Consider the following 18998-nt stretch of genomic DNA (forward strand, 5'->3'; position numbering starts at 1 on the left):
CTTTTCTGATTTTCACATCATCTTCATATTTTTATGTTGAACAAGACCACTGTATAATATTTTTCCCTAAAATGTCTAAAATGTGTTTGCATAAGTCTACATATGACATACAATGGAATATACAGAATGTGCACAGTGTGACATATAGGAGAGATTATATTTAATTACATACAAAAATATATTTGAGGATATTTGAAATGCAATTTCATGTGGCATTTTTAAGCCAATTTTGAATGTACTCTGATACATTACTGAATGCATTTGCGCATATAAGTGTGAGTAGATCAGCGGGAACAATAACCATTTGGCATCTCTTTTCATTTTTCTGTGTTTTGTGTTTAGGTTTTCTATTCAATTTATTATGGAGGGAAATGTAGAGTCACAAAAAGCATGTATTTGAATGCCAGCGCTCACATCAGTAAACTGTAAGTTGAAAACATTTATAAAGTAAATACTGCATGTGAAAAAGCATAGTAAACGGTACCTAAATTACTGACTAGTGTCAAGGTGCACCGGTTTCTGTTGTTCCTCTAGATGCAAAGAGATGCAATGAATACACTCATTGTGACTTTTTATTATAAGAAAGGGCAAATCCAAAATGATCTTCTTAGAGGGATGTATCTTCGCAGATATATATGGGAATCCAACGCTGGTGAAATCTGTGATCTCAGCCCACAAAAAAGCTAGAGAAAATCTATGGTCACTGTGCTTGAATATGTTGCAGTCCACAGGACAAAATCCTAGAAGGTGCCAGGAAGCATGATCCCAAATCAGCAGCCAGTGTTGTCAATAATACATCCAGCACTTGTCCTCAAAAGATTTTAAAAGCATGCCATGGTTTATTTCTTTGTATTAAAAATTATGTAAAACAGAGCATTTCGGTAAGTTGCTTACTTGTTTTGAACCTCAAAAAAAGATGGTTCTTAGGGCTCAGTCACACGGGCGTTTTTTTCACACGATTTTTTGTGCGCATAACCGATGCGCTCAAAAAATTGCGTGATCGAAGCCAGCGGCACGGCAGAAAAAAAAACCGCTGCTAGCAGCGTTTATCCGAACAGAAGGGCTCAGTTCACACATGGTGATTCATTAATGAATTCCTTAGATATCAAATGCCTGATGTGTTTTGGGGAATATAGAAATCATAGAGATGTGTATACTTATGAAAAAAATTGTGAGAATATATAACACAAAATACCAGAGAAAAATTTGCATAACAATATTACAAGGAAAACACTAATTCATAATATACACAATTAATCAGATCTAAAATTTAGTACTTCAGATCATTATTCAAGTTTAATACCCAAAATGCTTTTTTTATGTATTTTGTCTTACCAATCATTTATTTTGAAAAGAAGAATTTAGGGACTGCGCTCTGATTACTTACGTGAAGATATGAATATATATATATGTCTGTATATAAACATATTACTATTTTATATGTGTATTGAGGCAAAGTTCTTACCCAAATCCACCACAAGGAGGCGAGCACACACCAGGTCAAAAAAACACCAGAGGGCATAAAATTTAGGCCATCCAGAGAAAAGACAGTGAGTCGGTAAGAAAAGTGATTGGCTGCTCACAAGGTAAAGTGCAACTAGGTGTCTGATAGGAGCGCACTTACTCATATAGGAGGTCTCACACCTGGAGGCCTCCCAAAGAAACAGTTTTCAAGAAAATTATTTGTTTCAAAAGTTCAATGTATAAAAGATTTTTAAAATTCCAAAAGGAACAGGTACAATAGTGACAAGAGAAGAGGATAGGATCCAAAAGGTTTAGCTTGCGACGCATTTCGGAGCTATCAGTCACTCCTTTATCAGGCAAATGTAATGGAATTTAAACAGAAATAGACAATAGCAAAAAACAAAAGTGCAGAAATGGATATATAGGTAAAGCTAAAATGTTGGTGTTTTGGTCATAAAAATAATAAATAATAATAAATAGTAAAATTATAAGCATAAACATTAGAAAAATTATATACTGCATTCATGGTATATAAGAGCTAAAATAGTCTAGATACAAAGAGGTACACCATAGGTAAAATCAATGTAAAAAGTACTTAGTACCTATTTCTTTAGAAAATGCTAATACTGCAAAAGTTCAAATGGGTGAAGAAAACAGTGTTCAAATTGTATACAATTTTACTAATCAGGCTCTCTAGTCAGATAGCATATTAGAATACCGGTACCATAAAATCTTTTCCATAAATACATGCATTGGAGGGTGAGACCTAATTGATATATTGATGAATGATTAAAAAAGTATATTCAAGTATATTAAAGTCTTATAAAAAAACAAAACAGTGAGTTGTTCAATTAATGGAGTTCTTAACCCGGACATTTTTTCTTTTTTTGTGTGAAGAGTGTCCTCCTCAAAGCATTTAATATATTAAAAATAGTGCTTGGATGCCGAAGGGCTCGAGCTCTTGCAAGGGCAGGGTTAGACGCGTCACTGCTGGTGTCTTTATCATGTGTTCCACTCTGAATGGTGGTGCATTCCAATGATCGGGAATGGCTGTGGGCTTAATCAAACATCATTGTGCATTTCACCATGAATGGCCGTGGGGCAAATGGATATAAAAATAACAGAATGAAATGGCAAAAAAAATCAAAAACTGATGAAAAAAGACTAAATCATAAATTTTAGGACTGGGGTGGGAAGAAAAAAAAAATATATATATATATATGTGATTAAGAAGTTGTTTGTAGTGAGGATTTGTATGAATGGATTGGGACATAAAAAAGGGGCGGTAGTAGACATATTAAAATTGCTAAAGGTATACAGCACTCAGAAGGAGTGTGACTAGTCATTTTCTTGGAACAATATTGTTATGCAGACAAGTTAGTAGAATTATACAATGAGACAATGTACAAAGAATAGTTGAAGCATGTGAGGATTTTCTTCTAAAGTGCATGTAATAACCTGCGGAAGGGGTAGGGCTATACAAATAGAAATATTCACACTGAAATATTGATATAGAAATATAGATGTAACATTAAATTTTCTCAAGATTCTCATTTAGACGAGAGGGCACCAAACAGTTCAAGCAGAAAATCCAAAACGCTTTCTTATCTTTAAGTCTGGAAAATTTCTTCGATTTTGACTCTATTGGTGTTCTTTTTAAGGAAGTAGGATCTTTATTATGAAGATACAAAAAATGCTTAGATATGCTTTGTTTAAGGTATCCTTTTTTAATGTTTGAACGGTGTTGATTTAACCTAATTCTTAGAGGGTTTATCTTATCTTTCGATAAAATAGAAATCTTCCAATGGGAATACCATTCTAGAAATAAGAATACCGTTGACCACTTGTCCTCAAAGAATCGTAACTCCAGGGACTCCTTCCTCAGATGGTCTAGTAATACACTTACTATTACCAATAGGCTAAACACAACACCTAGGCCAGTAACCATCAACAACAGAAATACTGAGATGTATTCACCGTCATACAAATCACAACAATAATTAAAGGCTCATTTAGACACAACGATTATCACTCAAAATTTGCTCAAAAGCCATCTTCTGAGCGATAATCATTGCATCTAAACGCACGGCCATCGTGCACAGTTCGTTTATCGCTCATTTCTAGTCGACTAGAAATTATTAGATGATATCATTCTTTAAGCTGTAATCCCACTGGTAGATTTTCAGCAGAACACCAGCTGAAAGCATTGAGAACAATGCAGCTATTTGCATATTCAAAACAGCATCATTGTTCTCCGAGCTATCGCAATGGTATCCTGCTCCACCTGCATAACTCCTAAGTAGCTAATAAGCTACTTAGAGTTATGCAAAGATGATCACTCAAAACTGTCACTCAAACTGTCATTTGAGCGATTTTTGAGCGATCATCGCTCCGTGTAAATGGGCCTTAAGAACTCTTGTCTTACAGGGTTTTTTTTACCACTTACCTAAAGTACATAAAGATTCACTTAACTCAACTGCTAGGCTTATTATTTCTGACATAAATTGTTTAACTGTTAATTTATCTCACAATATATATATCCTGTTGCCATGTTACATTTATCCCCTAGAATTATACCTTAAAGATATCCCTTTTCTCATGACCATCCTTTCTGATTTTCAGTGGAGGCCATCCTATAGTTGGGCCACACTGGATATAACTTTATTACACTTCAACATGCCTCATACTGAAAGCATTAATGCAAGCTCATTCATCCTCGAATTTGATTCCACGATTTCAAGCAAACAGAAACGATTTGGTATTGAAGGCATTAAAGGAGATGTCTCGAGGAAGCAGTGATTTTTTTTTTTTGCCCAGTCCCCCTAATTAAACATACATTACTAATTACCCCTGTAAATGACTTTCCTAGCTGGTTTGTACTTACCGTTCCAGCGTTTCAGCAACTTATAAAAGTTTCCCCAAGATGGCCGCCGGCTCTTTCCCCGTCGCTCGCTGCAGCCCGACGTGCGCGCTCCCGAGACGCTGCCAGCTGTGTCTCCATGGCAACCGGACGCCGCGCAGCCGCCGACCAGACGCCGCGCAGCCGCCGACCAGACGCCCCGCAGCCGCCGACCAGTCACCCACCGCCAGGCAGCAGGTAACTGGCGCTAGCCCCCGGCTCCCCAGCGCTACGCTCCCGGCTCCCCAGCGCTAGACCCTCAGCCCAGGTGAAGGCCCCGGAGCCCAGCGCTAGGTTCCGGAGCCCAGCGCTAGGTTCCGGAGCCCAGGTGAAGGCCCCGGAGCCCAGCGCTGGGCTCCGGGGCCTTCACCTGTCAGTGAACATCACCCCCGACCCATCACTTACCCCCCCTGGCCCAGCGCTAGTTCCCCCGGCCTAGCGACAGCCCCCCCCGGCCTAGCGACAGCCCCCCCATCGCAGCGACAGCCCCCCCCGGCCTAGCGACAGCCCCCCCATCGCAGCGACAGCCCCCCCCCGGCCTAGCGACAGCCCCCCCGGCCTAGCGACAGCCCCCCCATTGCAGCGACAGCCCCCCCCCCCCGGCCTAGCGACAGCCCCCCCATCGCAGCGACAGCCCCCCAGGCCTAGCGACAGCCCCCCCATCGCAGCGACAGCCCCCCCCGGCCTAGCGACAGCCCCCCCATCGCAGCGACAGCCCCCCCCCGGCCTAGCGACAGCCCCCCCATCGCAGCGACAGCCCCCCCCCGGCCTAGCGACAGCCCCCCCATCGCAGCGACAGCCCCCCCGGCCTAGCGACAGCCCCCCCATCGCAGCGACAGCCCCCCCCCGGCCTAGCGACAGCCCCCCCATCGCAGCGGCAGCCCCCCCCCCCGGCCTAGCGACAGCCCCCCCCATCGCAGCGACAGCCCCCCCGGCCTAGCGACAGCCCCCCCATCGCAGCGGCAGCCCCCCCCATCGCAGCGACAGCGACGACAGCCCCCCCCCCCGGCGCAGCGGCAGCCCCCCCCGGCCCATCACTTACCTGGACAGCAGGACGGCAGGACAGCTGGACGGCAGGACAGCTGGGCGGCTTCTCCGGACAGCTGGGCGGCTCTGCACCTTCCTCTAACAGAGGAAGGTACAGAATGGCCGCTCCAGCGCGCTCCCGAGCAGTGACAGCTCATCTGCGCATGCGCAGAAGAGCTGTAGCGGGGAGCACACTGAAGCGGCTCGTGCTGAAAGGAGAAGACCGGACTGCGCAAGCGCGTCTAAAAAAGCAAGCTGCCGGCGAATTTAGACGGAACCATGGAGACGAGGACGCTAGCAACGGAGCAGGTAAGTGGAATAACTTCTGTATGGCTCATAATTAATGCACGATGTATATTACAAAGTGCATTAATATGGCCATACGGAAGTGTATACCCCCACTTGGTTTCGCGAGACCACCCCTTTAAGTTTATTCTAAAGAACAACTTTTTTTTTTTTTACTTGCAGTTATTCCAACAGGTAAAGAGGACCGCAATGAGCATGAGATTTGCACTTTGTATCGCCAGCTTGTATGTCAGTAAATTTGAGAAAAGACACATATTACCCCAGCATAAGGGCTCAGTCACATGGGCGCATCGGCCCATGTTACTGCTGGTAACAGACGGCCGTACCTGAAGACAGACGTCTCTCTGCAGCGCCGGAGGAAAGAACATGTGACCGGCTTCATTGCCGGTCGTGTGTTCTTTCATCAGTGCTGCAGAGAGACGTCCGTCTTCAGATACGGCCATCTTCTTTCCGCAGTAACGGCTCAGTCACATGGGCGTATTGGCGCCGATGTACGGGTGCCGATGCGCCCGTGTGACTAAGTCCTAAGTAGTCAGATAAGATCAAATTGTATACATGCTATATTGATGAGATGACTTAATCTTTACATAGGAAGATACATGTGAAAAATGTAATTCCTTTATGATATATTTAAATCATAATGATGGATGTTGAAGATTTACAAGCAATAACTCCAATGAATCTATTGACTATTTAGATCTGACCTTGAGCCATGAAAGGGAAAACATTGTCACGAAAACATACCTGTAGATAGCAATAGTCTCGTGAAATATACAAGTGTCCATTTTAAGTATTTGAAAAATAACATTCCGTTCAGCCAATTTTACTGCCTAGGGGGCCCCTTTTCACTAGCGAGGAAATCGAACATGGATGCCAGAGTGTAAGAAAGTGCTGCACATGTTGTTCAATGACAGCCTTTCCACTTGCAATGTTTTAGGGAAAGCTGCGATGCGAGGAATAAAAATTGCAGCAGGAGGATTGTTTCAGCGTTTTGCTTGTTTATGTCGCCCATACAGTGCAATGGGAAAACAGATTTCTCGCATTGCAAAAGCTTGCGATTTTGCAGTGTTGCGATGCAATTTTAACATTGCGATTTTCTCGCAGTGATATCGCCAGTGGAAAGGAGCCCTAAGAGCTCCCACACACTTGCGTATTTTAACGCTGTGTTTTTTCAACACAAATGTCAATGGGACTTTCTAATGTTAAAAACGCATTGCAAATTTGTGCTTTGCGATTTTTGTGATGCGCTTCTATCATTAGAAAGTCTCATAGAAATTTGAGTTAAAAAAAATGCAGCATTAAGGCAGCGTCAAAAAGACGCAAGTTTATGGGAGCCCTAAGACGCAATTGCACAAAGGATAAAGGATAGAGACGAGCGAGCACACTCGTCCGAGCTAGATGCTCGTTCGAGTATTAGGCTACTCGAGATTCTCGGTACTCGAGTCGAGCAACACGTGGTACTCGAGTCACTTTCATTTCCCTTCCCTGCATGTTTAGCGACATTTTCTAGCCAATAAACATGCGAGGAAGGCATTACCACTTCCTGCTGGGACGTGCCAGCCCTCTACAGCAGTGAGTGGCTGGCGGGATCAGGTGACCGCCGAGTACTTAAACTGGGGCCGCTCGCGGCTCGCCTCAGACGCATGCTGGCAGAGGTTTGGGAAAGAGCTGCTGCTGAGAGTTTTTATCGCTAAACAGTACGCTAATTTTTCCTGGGGCACTGCAGCGCATTTCACATCTACCGTTCTCTGTGTGCAGTGCATAAGGCAGAGTTCTCATAGCTAAACAGTACGCAAATTTTTCCTGGGACACTGCAGCGCATTTCACATCTACCGTTCTCTGTGTGCAGTGCATATGGCAGAGTTCTCATCGCTAAACAGTACGCTAATTTTCCCTGGGCCTGTACAGAGCATTTCACATCTACTGTTCTCTTTGTGCAGTGCATTAGGCAGAGTTCTCATAGCTAAACAGTACGCAAATTTTTCCTGGGGCACTGCAGTGCATCTCACATCTACCATTCTCTGTGTTGGGTGAAGTAGCCGCAGTTATCAGCACTATCAACTGGGTTAATAGTTCTCTGCCCCTGTGCAGAGCATCTCACAATATACTTTACTTGGGTGCAGTAAAGTAGTCGCAGTTATCTGCACTATCCACTGTGTTACTTTTTTCTGCCACTCCATACAGCCTCTCTAATCTACAAGTCTCTGTGAGCGGTAAATTACCCCTAGCTATCAGCGCAAGACAGCGGTTTAATTTTTTCTGTCACAGCATAGAGCCTCCTTTATCCACGAGTTTCTGTGTACGGTAAATTAGCCCCAGTTCTTAGCGCTATACAGTGGGTTAATTTATTTGGGCCCTGCTCTATCCTTTAACCGACATGATGAGGAGTAGGGGTAAGGGTCGAGGACGTGGATGCGGATACGGGGTTCCAAGTGAGGGTGGTCCTGGGCAGGGTGAATCAGAGCCGGCTGCAGAGGGATTAGGAGAGCGCTGCGACTCTCCGCTCCCCAGCTTCATATCACAATTTGCGGGTCCGCGTGGCAAACCTTTATTACAAGCACAGCAGTGCGAGCAGCTCCTGTCCTGGATCGTGGATAACGCGTCCAGCATTGTATTGAACCACCAGTCTTCCGCGCAGTCCACTACTACCGGGCTAGGGACTGCACCTCTAAATCCTCTGGCTGCTCCTCCTTCCTCCCAGCATCCTCACTCCAGGAAAATGACAGATTCTGAGCAGGTAGACTCCCAGGAACTGTTCTCGGGTCCTTGCCTTGAGTGGTAAAAAACTGTTCCTCTATCACCTGAGGAGTTTGTCGTGACCGGTGCCCAACATTTGGAAATTTCCCAGAGTACGGCTGATTAGGCTGGAGACTTCCGGCAACTGTCTCAAGAGTTTTTTGAGGATTAGGATGATGAGAGGAGGCAGGGCCAGAGGCAATAATCCCCCACCTATTTCCCACAGCACGCCCTCACAGCAAGCCTCAGTGCAGAGGACTAAGTGTTCAAAGGTGTGGATGCTTTTTAGTAAGTGTGCGGACGACTGGCGAACAGTGGTGTGCAACATGTGCTGCACCAAGATCAGCCGGGGAGCAACCACTACCAGCCTCACCACCACCAGCATGCGCAGGCATATGATGGCCACCTCCTCCAAAACCCCCCTTCCTCCTCCTCCGCCACCTCCACCTCTCAATTAAGAAGTGTTAGCGCATCGGCAGCAGTCGGCAGTACAGCGGTGGGGAAGCGTCAACAAGCAGTGCTGAAACTAATCAGCTTAGGTGACAAGAGGCACATGGTCCCTGAGCTTTTACAGGTATGACTGAGCAGACCGACCTCTGGCTTTCGCCGCTGAGCCTCCAACCGGGCATAGTCGTGTATGACAATGGCTGTAACCTGGTGGCAGCTCTGCAGCTTGGCAGCCTCCCACACATGCCATGCCTGGCCCACATCTTCAATCTGGTGGTTCAGCGATTTCTGAAAAAATACCCCCACTTGTCTGACCTGCTCGGCACGGTGCGCTGCGTGTGCTCACATTTCCGCAACTCCACCACGGATGCTGCCACCCTCAGGACACTGCAACATCGGTTTTAGCTGCCAGAGCACCGACTGCTGTGCGACATGCCCACGCACTGCTATTCTACGCTGCACATGTTGGCCAGGCTTTACGAGCAGCATAGAGCAATAGTGGAATACCAGCTGCAGCATGGGTGGCGGAGTGGTAGCCATCCTCCGCAGTTTTTCACAGAGGAGTGGGCATGGGTGGTAGACATCTGTCAGGTCCTCGGAAACTTTGAGGAGTCTACCCAAATGGTGAGCAACGATGCGGCCATAATTAGCGTTACCATCCTGCTTCTTTGCCTGCTGAGAAGTTCGCTGCTAAGCATAAAGGCCGACGCTTTGCAGTTAGAACACGAGATGGGGTATGACAGTATGTCGCTTGATAGCCAGACCACCCTCATGTCTATATCTCAGCGCATTTTGGAGGAAGAGGAGGAGGGGGAAGGGGAGAAGTAAGAGGAGGGGGAGGGGGGGGGGTAAGAGACTGCAGGCCACACTGCAGAGGGTACCCATGCTGCTTTCCGCTCATCTGTTCAGTGTGTAATGGATGAAGAAGAGAACGAGGAGGATCCTGAAAGTCATCCTCCTAGTGAGGATAGCAATGTGTTGCGTACTAGGACTCTGGCACACATGGCTGACTTCATGTTAGGCTGCCTTTCCTGTGACCGTCGCGTTAGACGCATTCTGGCCAACATGGATTACTGAGTGTACACCCTTCTCGACCCACGGTATAAGGAGAACCTTTCGACTCTCATTACCGAAGAGGAAAGGGGTACGAGAGTGATGCAATACCACAGGGCCCTGGTGGAAAAACTGATGCTAAAGTTCCTATCTGACAGCACTAGCGGTAGAAGACGCAGTTCCAAGGGCCAACTAGCAGGGGAGATGCATGGATCAGGCAGCATGCCCAGCACAGGCAGGGGAACACTCTCCAAGGCCTTTGCCAGTTTTATGGCTCCCCAGCAAGACTGTGTCACCACTCCCCAGTCAAGACTGAGTCAGAGGGAGCACTGTAAAAAGATGGTGAGGGAGTACATAGCCGATCATACCACCATCCTCCGTGATCCCTTAGCTCCATACAACTATTGGGTGTCAAAGCTGGATACGTGGCACGAACTTGCGCTGTATGCCCTGGAGGTGCTGCCCTGCCCTGCCACTAGCATCTTTTCAGAGAGGGTGTTTAGTGCAGCTGGGGGGATCATCACGGATAAGCGTACCCGCCTGTCAACTGCCAGTGCCGACATGCTACACTCATAAAGTTGAACAAAGGCTGGATTTCCCCAGAGTTCTCTTCTCCACCGGTGGAAAGCAGTGGATCCTAAAGATTCTCTTAGCTACAACAGGAGAAATATGCATCCTCTCTCTAACCCCAAAAAAGGGGAGAAGTAGTTTGGTCTATCCCTTTCGGATCTTACTGCTCCTCCTCCTACAACAGCATGTCATGAGGGGTTCGCCTATACTCTTGCTACAGAAATGTTCTTCCGGGGTTCGCCTATACTCTTGCTACAGAAGTGTTTCAGGGGTTCGCCTATACTCATGCTACAGAAATGTTTTAGGGGTCCGCCTATACTCTTGCTACAGAAATGTTTTAGTGGTCCGCCTATACACTTGCTACAGAGAGGTTTGAGGGTTTCACCTATACTCTTGCTACAGAAATGTTCTTCCAGGGTTTGCCTATACTATAAAAATGTCTCAGGAGTTTGCCTATACTCTTGCTACAGAAATGTATCAGGGGTTCACCTATACTATTGCTACAGAAAGGTTTGAGGGGTTCGCCTATACTCTTGCTACAGAAATGTTCTTCCGGGGTTCGCCTATACTCTTGCTACAGAAATGTTTCAGGGGTCCGCCTATACTCTTGCTACAGAAAGGTTTGAGGGTTTCACCTATACTCTTGCTACAGAAATGTTCTTCCAGGGTTTGCCTATACTATAAAAATGTCTCAGGAGTTTGCCTATACTCTTGCTACAGAAATGTATCAGGGGTTCACCTATACTATTGCTACAGAAAGGTTTGAGGGGTTCGCCTATACTCTTGCTACAGAAATGTTCTTCCGGGATTCGCCTATACTCTTGCTACAGAAATGTTTCAGGGGTCAGCCTATACTCTTGCGACAGAAAGGTTTGAGGGGTCCACCTATACTCTTGCTACAGAAATGTTTCAGGCGTTCGCCTATACTATTGCTACAGAAAGATTTGAGGGGTTCGCTTATATGCTTGCTACAGAAATTTTTCAGGGGTCCGCCTATACACTTGCTACAGAAATGTTTCTGGGGTTCGCCTATACTCTTGCTACAGAAATGTTTCAGGAGTCTGCCTATACACTTGCTACAGAAATCTTTCAGGGGTTCTCCTATACTATTGCTACAGAAAGGTTTGATGGGTTTATACCTTTATTGTGGGTTCGGCTATCTGACATATGCACAGAATGAGTTGGGCAGAAGTGTGGGCAGAGGCCGAGGTACTGGGTGGGGTGAAATTCTGCCATGTTTGGGCACTCTCTTTTCTTCATGTTTAATAGTATCCTTGGGTTTTTTGGGCTTGCCTGTGCTGTGGGTGCACAAAGGTGTCCCAGCGCGGTGTTCAGCTATCTGGTACAAATACACTGAATGACTTGGGTAGGGTGCAGAGTGCAGACGGATTATCTATTGCGTTGTTCAGCTATCTGACATATACACAGAATGAATTGTGTGGGACACCTGGGTTTCCCGTAGCTATGTAACTCATGGCACCTTGGGTCACACAATCTGGAGGCTGGGACCGAGCCTGACCCTGGGCCCGCTTACGTGCTTCCCACACAGAGGATTGGGGGTCCTACCTCGATCACGGTTTCTCGGGCTTATTATGGCACCTCCTCCTCCTGCTTGGGGTCTGAGGATCAGTGCGGGGCAACATGTATTTGCTCTCATGTTACCACAGTTATCTGAGACACTGGTTTGGACCAATCAAAAGAAGCGTAACTGAATTAATGAGACGTTCACAGCAGTACTAGCATCTGAGTCTGCTTTACGCCCACGAATGCTAAAGTTGTGGGTAGAGGCCGAGGTCCTGGGGGGGTTTGCAACTGCACCAGGTTTGGCCTGTGGAACTTCTTTGTGGTGCATTCAGTCTTTGGAGTGATGAAAGGAACCATAACTGATGGCACTGGTGGTCAACCAGGTGGAGTCTGGGACCGAGTCTGACCCTGGGTCCACTCCTGTGCTTCCCACACAGAGTATTGCAGGTCCTACCTTGGTCACGCTTTTTCTGGCTTATTATGCCACCTCCTCCTTGGGGTCTGGGGATCAGCACTGGTCGACATGTATTATTTCTCGTGTTTTGTGTCACCACAGTTATCCGAGATACTGGATTGGAGTGTTCATAGGAAGTGTAACTGACTTAATGAGACTTTCACAGGGTCACTGTATAGCTGTGGTGGCTACTTTTGCCTGCTTCAAACCAATCTTTGGTGTTAGTATGCGCTGCTGCATTGTGGAGATGTGTAGAAGTACTGGCATCTGAGTCCCCTTTATGCCCAAGTTTGCCGTTCCTGACAATGTTGTGACAGAGGTGGCACGGGATTGGAATAATGATCGTACCTCAATTTATCATCAATTCTCATCAGCATTGTGGGCTATCACCTACACTTTCAAAGATGGTCGCTGCCAGGCTCTGCCAACCCTCTGCAGTGTGTGTCTCCGGTTCCACCTCATCCAAGATGCACCTATAAATAGACTTGAGGGTAGTGTGGCTATCGAGCTAGCGTGTGGCATGAGAGCAGCTGAATGCTGCGCTGGGAAACTTTTGTGTGCACTGTGGACGCAGGCTTGTGCGGGGGGTTGGACAGCAATGCCAGCATGTAACCCAGGAGAAGAGGCAGTGGTTTCACCCGCAGGTAGTGATTGACCTTGGTTGCAATAAGTGTGGTGCTTAGCTAGGATGTGCCGGTGCATGTGCCCTGTTGCTTATGGTCTGTCCCAAGTAAATTGTTACAGGGGTGACCGCCAGGCTCTTGTCCCCAATTTGGCTTAACAGTGGGATCTGGGAGCCTCAGATGCAGCCATGCATGCTGCCCCTGCCATTCCCTATCCATTTATGTGGTGTTTCCATGACTTTCTAATGTTTTCAGTTGTTTCACACAACCTCCCCATGTGGAGCATCGGTCAGCTTGAAAAATGCTCAAGTCTCCCATTTACTTCAATTGGGTTTGTTACTTAAAACGAGCTCTCGAGCATTACGTAAAATTTGAGTCGATTAACGAGCACCCAAGCATTTTGGTACTCGCTTATCTCTAATAAAGACTTTTACACTTAAAGCACTACTATCAGTTAGAGATTAAAACAAAAGGGCTTTCCATATCGCCTTATAAGTGAAGCTTTTAAGAAAGCCAAGAATAGAACTTCTTCAGAAAAAACAGATAAGAAATAAACCTTATGAATTCCGGCATCACCTTGATAATTCGGCGGGTTGCCCTGCATTTCCATCAGTGAACCACATTGGTACTGCCACCCTGGGCTCCCCCTGGAGTCTTAAAGCCACACTGCATGTGAATGATAGATAATAAATGCAAGGCATTGGTTTGATGTTGGCCAAGATACATGAGCCCACTAACCACTTCACAGTTCCTTGCGTTGTAGTGGGTCCCTACACTAATATAAATGCATCACAGAAGGGGAAATAAAAAACTAAAAACAATCACAGAAAATGGCCGTTACTTACTGAGTGAGGAGTGCATATAGATGCATCCTCCTCTCACCATGCAGGTAGCTGACTACCAAATGGAGGAGCGAATAACACCTGTGCAGGACACCAATAAGACAACCACTCACACTGCCTCTTGATAATGAGGGGGGTGGCTGCTTGGTGTATACTCCCACACATAGTGGATACAGGGTGCCAGACCATTCTGATATATGTAGTTATGAATTCCGGCACAATTTTATAATGACATACAACTTATCATACAATACGATTAGATCTGTTCTCAAGAATTATTGGTCTCCTGCAAGATCCTTACCTACGGAATAACATTCTATCAAAGCAAAAAAATACATTTAGGAGGGCTCATAATCTAAAAATCATTTTGGCTCCAAGTAAACATAAGAAGAGCAATTCCTCTAACCATCACAGTTTACTTCTTCAGGTATAGTTGTTTTTTTCAAATGCAGTAAGAAAAAATGCAATGCTATTTTAACATTAAAAACAGAACATTCACATCAAAAAGCTATGTAAAAAAGCTTTTCACACTTAATTGCCTTATCAACTGTTTTCTGCAGTTTTTTCATATATAATCTTGATTGTTCATGCAGATTACAGTATATTGATAGAGCCACCCAATGCCTGTGCACTAGAATTAATAAACTTAGTTGTAATACTGCTAATGGGTTTCTCAAGCACAGTATTTCAAGAAATGGAGCATAATTGCATTTTTAATGCCTTCACTATTATGGCAGTAGAGCAAGTACCACCTAATATGGAAAACAAGTTTGGCATCTTAAAATGACATGAAACATGCTGGATTTTAAACACCTCAGCTCATTTAGGCCTCAATGAAAGATTGGAGGATATGCTTGACTAAATGTCATTTGTTATTCTTTTTTTTAATGTTTATTTTATTTATTTATTTTTACTCTTTCTCCCTCCCCTGCACTCTTCCTTCCCCTCCTTTATATTGGTTTGAAAAACTGCTAAACAATTAAAAAAAACCCGCACTCAGTTACTTCAGTAAAATATTTAATGTTCCACCAAGGGAATAGAAGCATAACAAGTAAAAGAATAGTAGGTGGTCTATAGAATGCTTGACAAAGGCGCTTTAGGAGCAGAAGCACGTTGCTTCCCTTAGATTGACAGCTGGGTAAGTGGGGGAGAGCCTTCTCTGTCCATAGTCCAGCTACTATTCTTTTACTTGTTATAGTTCTATTCCCTTAGTGGAACATTAACTATTTTACAGAAGTAACTGAACACGGGGTTTTTTAACTGCTTAGCCGTTTTTCATATCTGTTACTTGGATCACCACCCCTCCACTCGTTAGTGTTGGGGTTTTTCCCTGCTGCCACCTGTACCTTTGGATCACGGAGGACCAGGGATCACTTCTGTGATATTACGAGCCGACCCGAATCATGGGTGCTGAGCAGGTCACCATCTTCTTTATGTCGAGAGCCCCGCTCAGTGCCAGGTAAGCCTTTTTTATGGGATTTTTGAAGATCTTTTTGGTGCTTTCCCTTCCATGCTCTCATATATCTCCTCTATATTGACATTTTTACCACCAATCACATGTTTTGATATGACCACACATTTTATTTCCTTCATTTATCAGCTTCTACCTCTAGTATTCTTACAAATTCTCATCCCATTTTCATCCTTAAATATACCTCTCCCTTAGCTCATCTGTACCAAATGTTTTATTTCATTTCATTATATTTTTTTGTTTTTTATGTATTTCCCTTCCATTTTCTATTTTTTTATTTACCCTCACCATCCTAGTAAACCTTTCATGTAGACATGAGCGAGTATACTCGCTAAGGCACATTACTCGAGCGAGTAGTGCCTTAGCCGAGTATCTCCCCGCTCGTCTCTAAAGATTCAGGGGCTGACGGGGGGTGGAGAGCGGAGGGGGAGAGCGGGGAGGAAGGGAGGGGAGATCTCTCTCTCCCTCTCTCCCCCCCCCCCCCCCCCCCCCGCTCCCACCTGCTCCCCGTTGCTACTCACCTGTCACTGGCCCCCGAATCTTTAGAGACGAGCGGGGAGATACTTGGCTAAGGCACTACTCGCTCGAGCAATGTGCCTTAGCGAGTATACTCGCTCATCTCTACTTTCATGTGTTTCATTTGTTCCTTCATCCATGCTCCAGTTTTGTTTTCACCACCCATCCTACCTTTCAGCTTTGAAGCTTCTCCATTCTTCCTTTGCCATCCTGCTTGATGCTTATCTACATCTTTGCTGCAGCATTCCCCCTTTCTAATGTCCACTATGATCTTCTGTTCACCATCAGTGCATCCGCTGTATCTTCTCTTCACTCTTCTACAACCATAATCGCTTTGTCACAGCGTGCATGCATATTAGGAAGGGAAATCCCAACTGTGAACTCATGTGTTTGTTTCCCCCAGCAGATGCATGGAAGGAAAGACTTGTCATGTCTCTCCTTAAATATCCATCCAAAGCAGGCATTTGCTACCTCCATATCCTCTCCATCTGAACATGCACAGACCACACATCCATCCAGGAACAGATCAGTGCCATTCACCCCTGCATCTACATTCTGTCTGCCCTGTGGTCAATTTGTAGTGATTTGCATCACATATCATCCACTTTATTCAATCTAAGTGTTACCACTTTTCATCCAGTAGGAGTTTGATCCACTTCATTTAAAAACACTATGTTTTACTGACATTATTTTATTATTAGTAGTAATTATTAGGATATTATAGTAGCAGTGTTTCTGGTGGCACATCACACTCACAGTAGCTTGATTGCCACAAAAGACAAACACAGCTTGCTCCTCCCAGAGCAGTGACATCACTACAGGTCTTTTAGCCCACTGGATCTCTGTGGTGGTAGGTCAATGTGTTCTGTCAGGGCTGCTGAGTTGTGTAAGAAATTATAGCACCAGTGTTTCTAGTGACGCAATGCGCCACACAGCTCTGCTACATGGTACGCGCACAAACACAGCTCTACTACACCCCACACATCACATGCACAGCTTGGCTCCTCCCACAGCAGTGACATCACCACAGGTCCTTTAGCCCACTGGATCGCTGTGGTGGTGGTAGGTTGTTGTCTTCTGTCTGGACTGCTGAGTTGTGTCTTCTGAGATAATAACGGCTTACTTGTATTCTCAGTGTGTTATTTTTATCCTTGCCTTCCAAGAGCCCTAACTGTCTTGTGCTTCTTTCAGTCAGATTCTGTGTTTTAAATATGTTGCAGAACTTTCGATGGAGTCACCAGGGGGTGGAGCAATGGCGTTACCAGGGGTGGAGCATCAGAAGCATGCACTCACGTAGTACAGACATGTGGTCGTTAGTAGTTTGATATTATTTATCTGTTCTTTTCAACCCATTCTTTTTCTTGGTCATCAACCTTTTTTTTACCTATACATTTCCATCTTTTATCAGCCATACCTATATTTTCTTTATGATAGTACATGAGCCTTCAGTATGTTGTGCTGCCAATTTATACCAACATTTATACAATCCCTATGTATTATTTATAATATAAATTATCCATTCATTAGGCCTTCCTTCATAGACTTTACTCTTTCTATGTTGTGATTAGCATTCTATTTAATTATTGATATATATAACATATGCTGATAATATGTTCAATAAAGAGGAATCAGACTTATCTTAGTCCTCTACTATGTAACAAGCATTCCGGCAATCAGCCATGGCCTTTCGGGTTTTCTTTTTCCATGCCATTACACCCAGTTGGGTAACTGTGGCGTTCTCCAGGCAAGCAGCACCTTAGAAATCTATACTCCCATACTGGGAGTCGCTGGATCACGTACTTGCTACCGCTTCCTCTAAGCATCACTTAGGACTTATTCAGCACTATGTAGACTAGAAAAGAGAAGACAGAATTTATTATATAATGTTTCTGTCTTCTATTCAAGATTCTGTCTTCTCGAGATTTGAGAGACGAGCAACTGACTTGCTCCTGCTAGATTGCAAGAGCAGGAGCTTTAAACTAGTGTGACATATTTACAATGGCGCGGGTTTAAAGTCCAGAACCAAACATCACATATTTAGAGCATTTGATCAGAAATGGTTTAATTTGTAGTTATGATTTGGTGGTGATATAAAAATGGATTTAAATATTATTTCACAATACCAGTCAAAAGTTTGGTTACACTGAGGGTGCATTCACAGGACTAATTTCCCTACGCTGGTTCTGCCCGATTGAAAAATGAACAGAAGTCGCAGAGAAAAATAACACAATGATTTCAATAACGAGAGATCAAACAATTACTGCATGTCCCATTTTGGGTGATTTTTGAACAGATTCCCTTATTCCCTATGGGAGAAAAAAAGTTACATCATACTTGCATGTAAATGTGAATTTCATGAGAATACACTGTGATTTACTATTGGAACAACTGTTGGGGCTCAACCCAGAACCTCCTGTGCAACAGTCTGCAGCTTTCTCCACTGAGCTATCAAGCCCATGGACAGTTCTCTTCTGAAACTCAGCTTTGTCCTGTAACCCTGATCTAGTCCCTGTTTTGGATAAACCATACCAGTTAATTGGATTTCCTATAAAGGCCGGGCCCTGCCATTCCCTCAGTGCAAAGTTGTTCTGCTCCACAGCGTTTGATCCAGCTTACCTTCTGCCTGCTATTGCTATAAGATTACCTTCTGCTGAGTCTTGGCTTTCTTTCCTGACTAGATTACCTGCCTCATCCATTGTACTGCATTCCATCATTACCCATTGCTAACTCCTGGCTTCCCATCTGACTATTCTCCAGTCCTGCTCCACTTGAGAAGAAGGAGAAGAAATACAAAGAGAACATGCAAGCTCTATGCAGATGTTGTCCATAGTCAGATGTGAATCTAGAACCCCAGCACTTCTAGAGAACAGTGCCAGCCACTGAACAACCAAACATCTTCCCTATTCCTCCTCATGCTTCTTCAGTTAAGGAGAAATAGGAGGAGAAGGAGCAGAAGAAAGATACAAACATATTATTATTCCCCTTCATTCATATTCTCCTCCTTCCACCTTTATTTCTCCTTCTTTCTACTCCTCCTCTGGAGGAGAAGGAGGAGTAGAAAGAAAAA

Source organism: Eleutherodactylus coqui, chromosome 1, assembly GCF_035609145.1.
Source record: "Eleutherodactylus coqui strain aEleCoq1 chromosome 1, aEleCoq1.hap1, whole genome shotgun sequence".
Classification (NCBI taxonomy): Eukaryota; Metazoa; Chordata; class Amphibia; order Anura; family Eleutherodactylidae; genus Eleutherodactylus; species Eleutherodactylus coqui.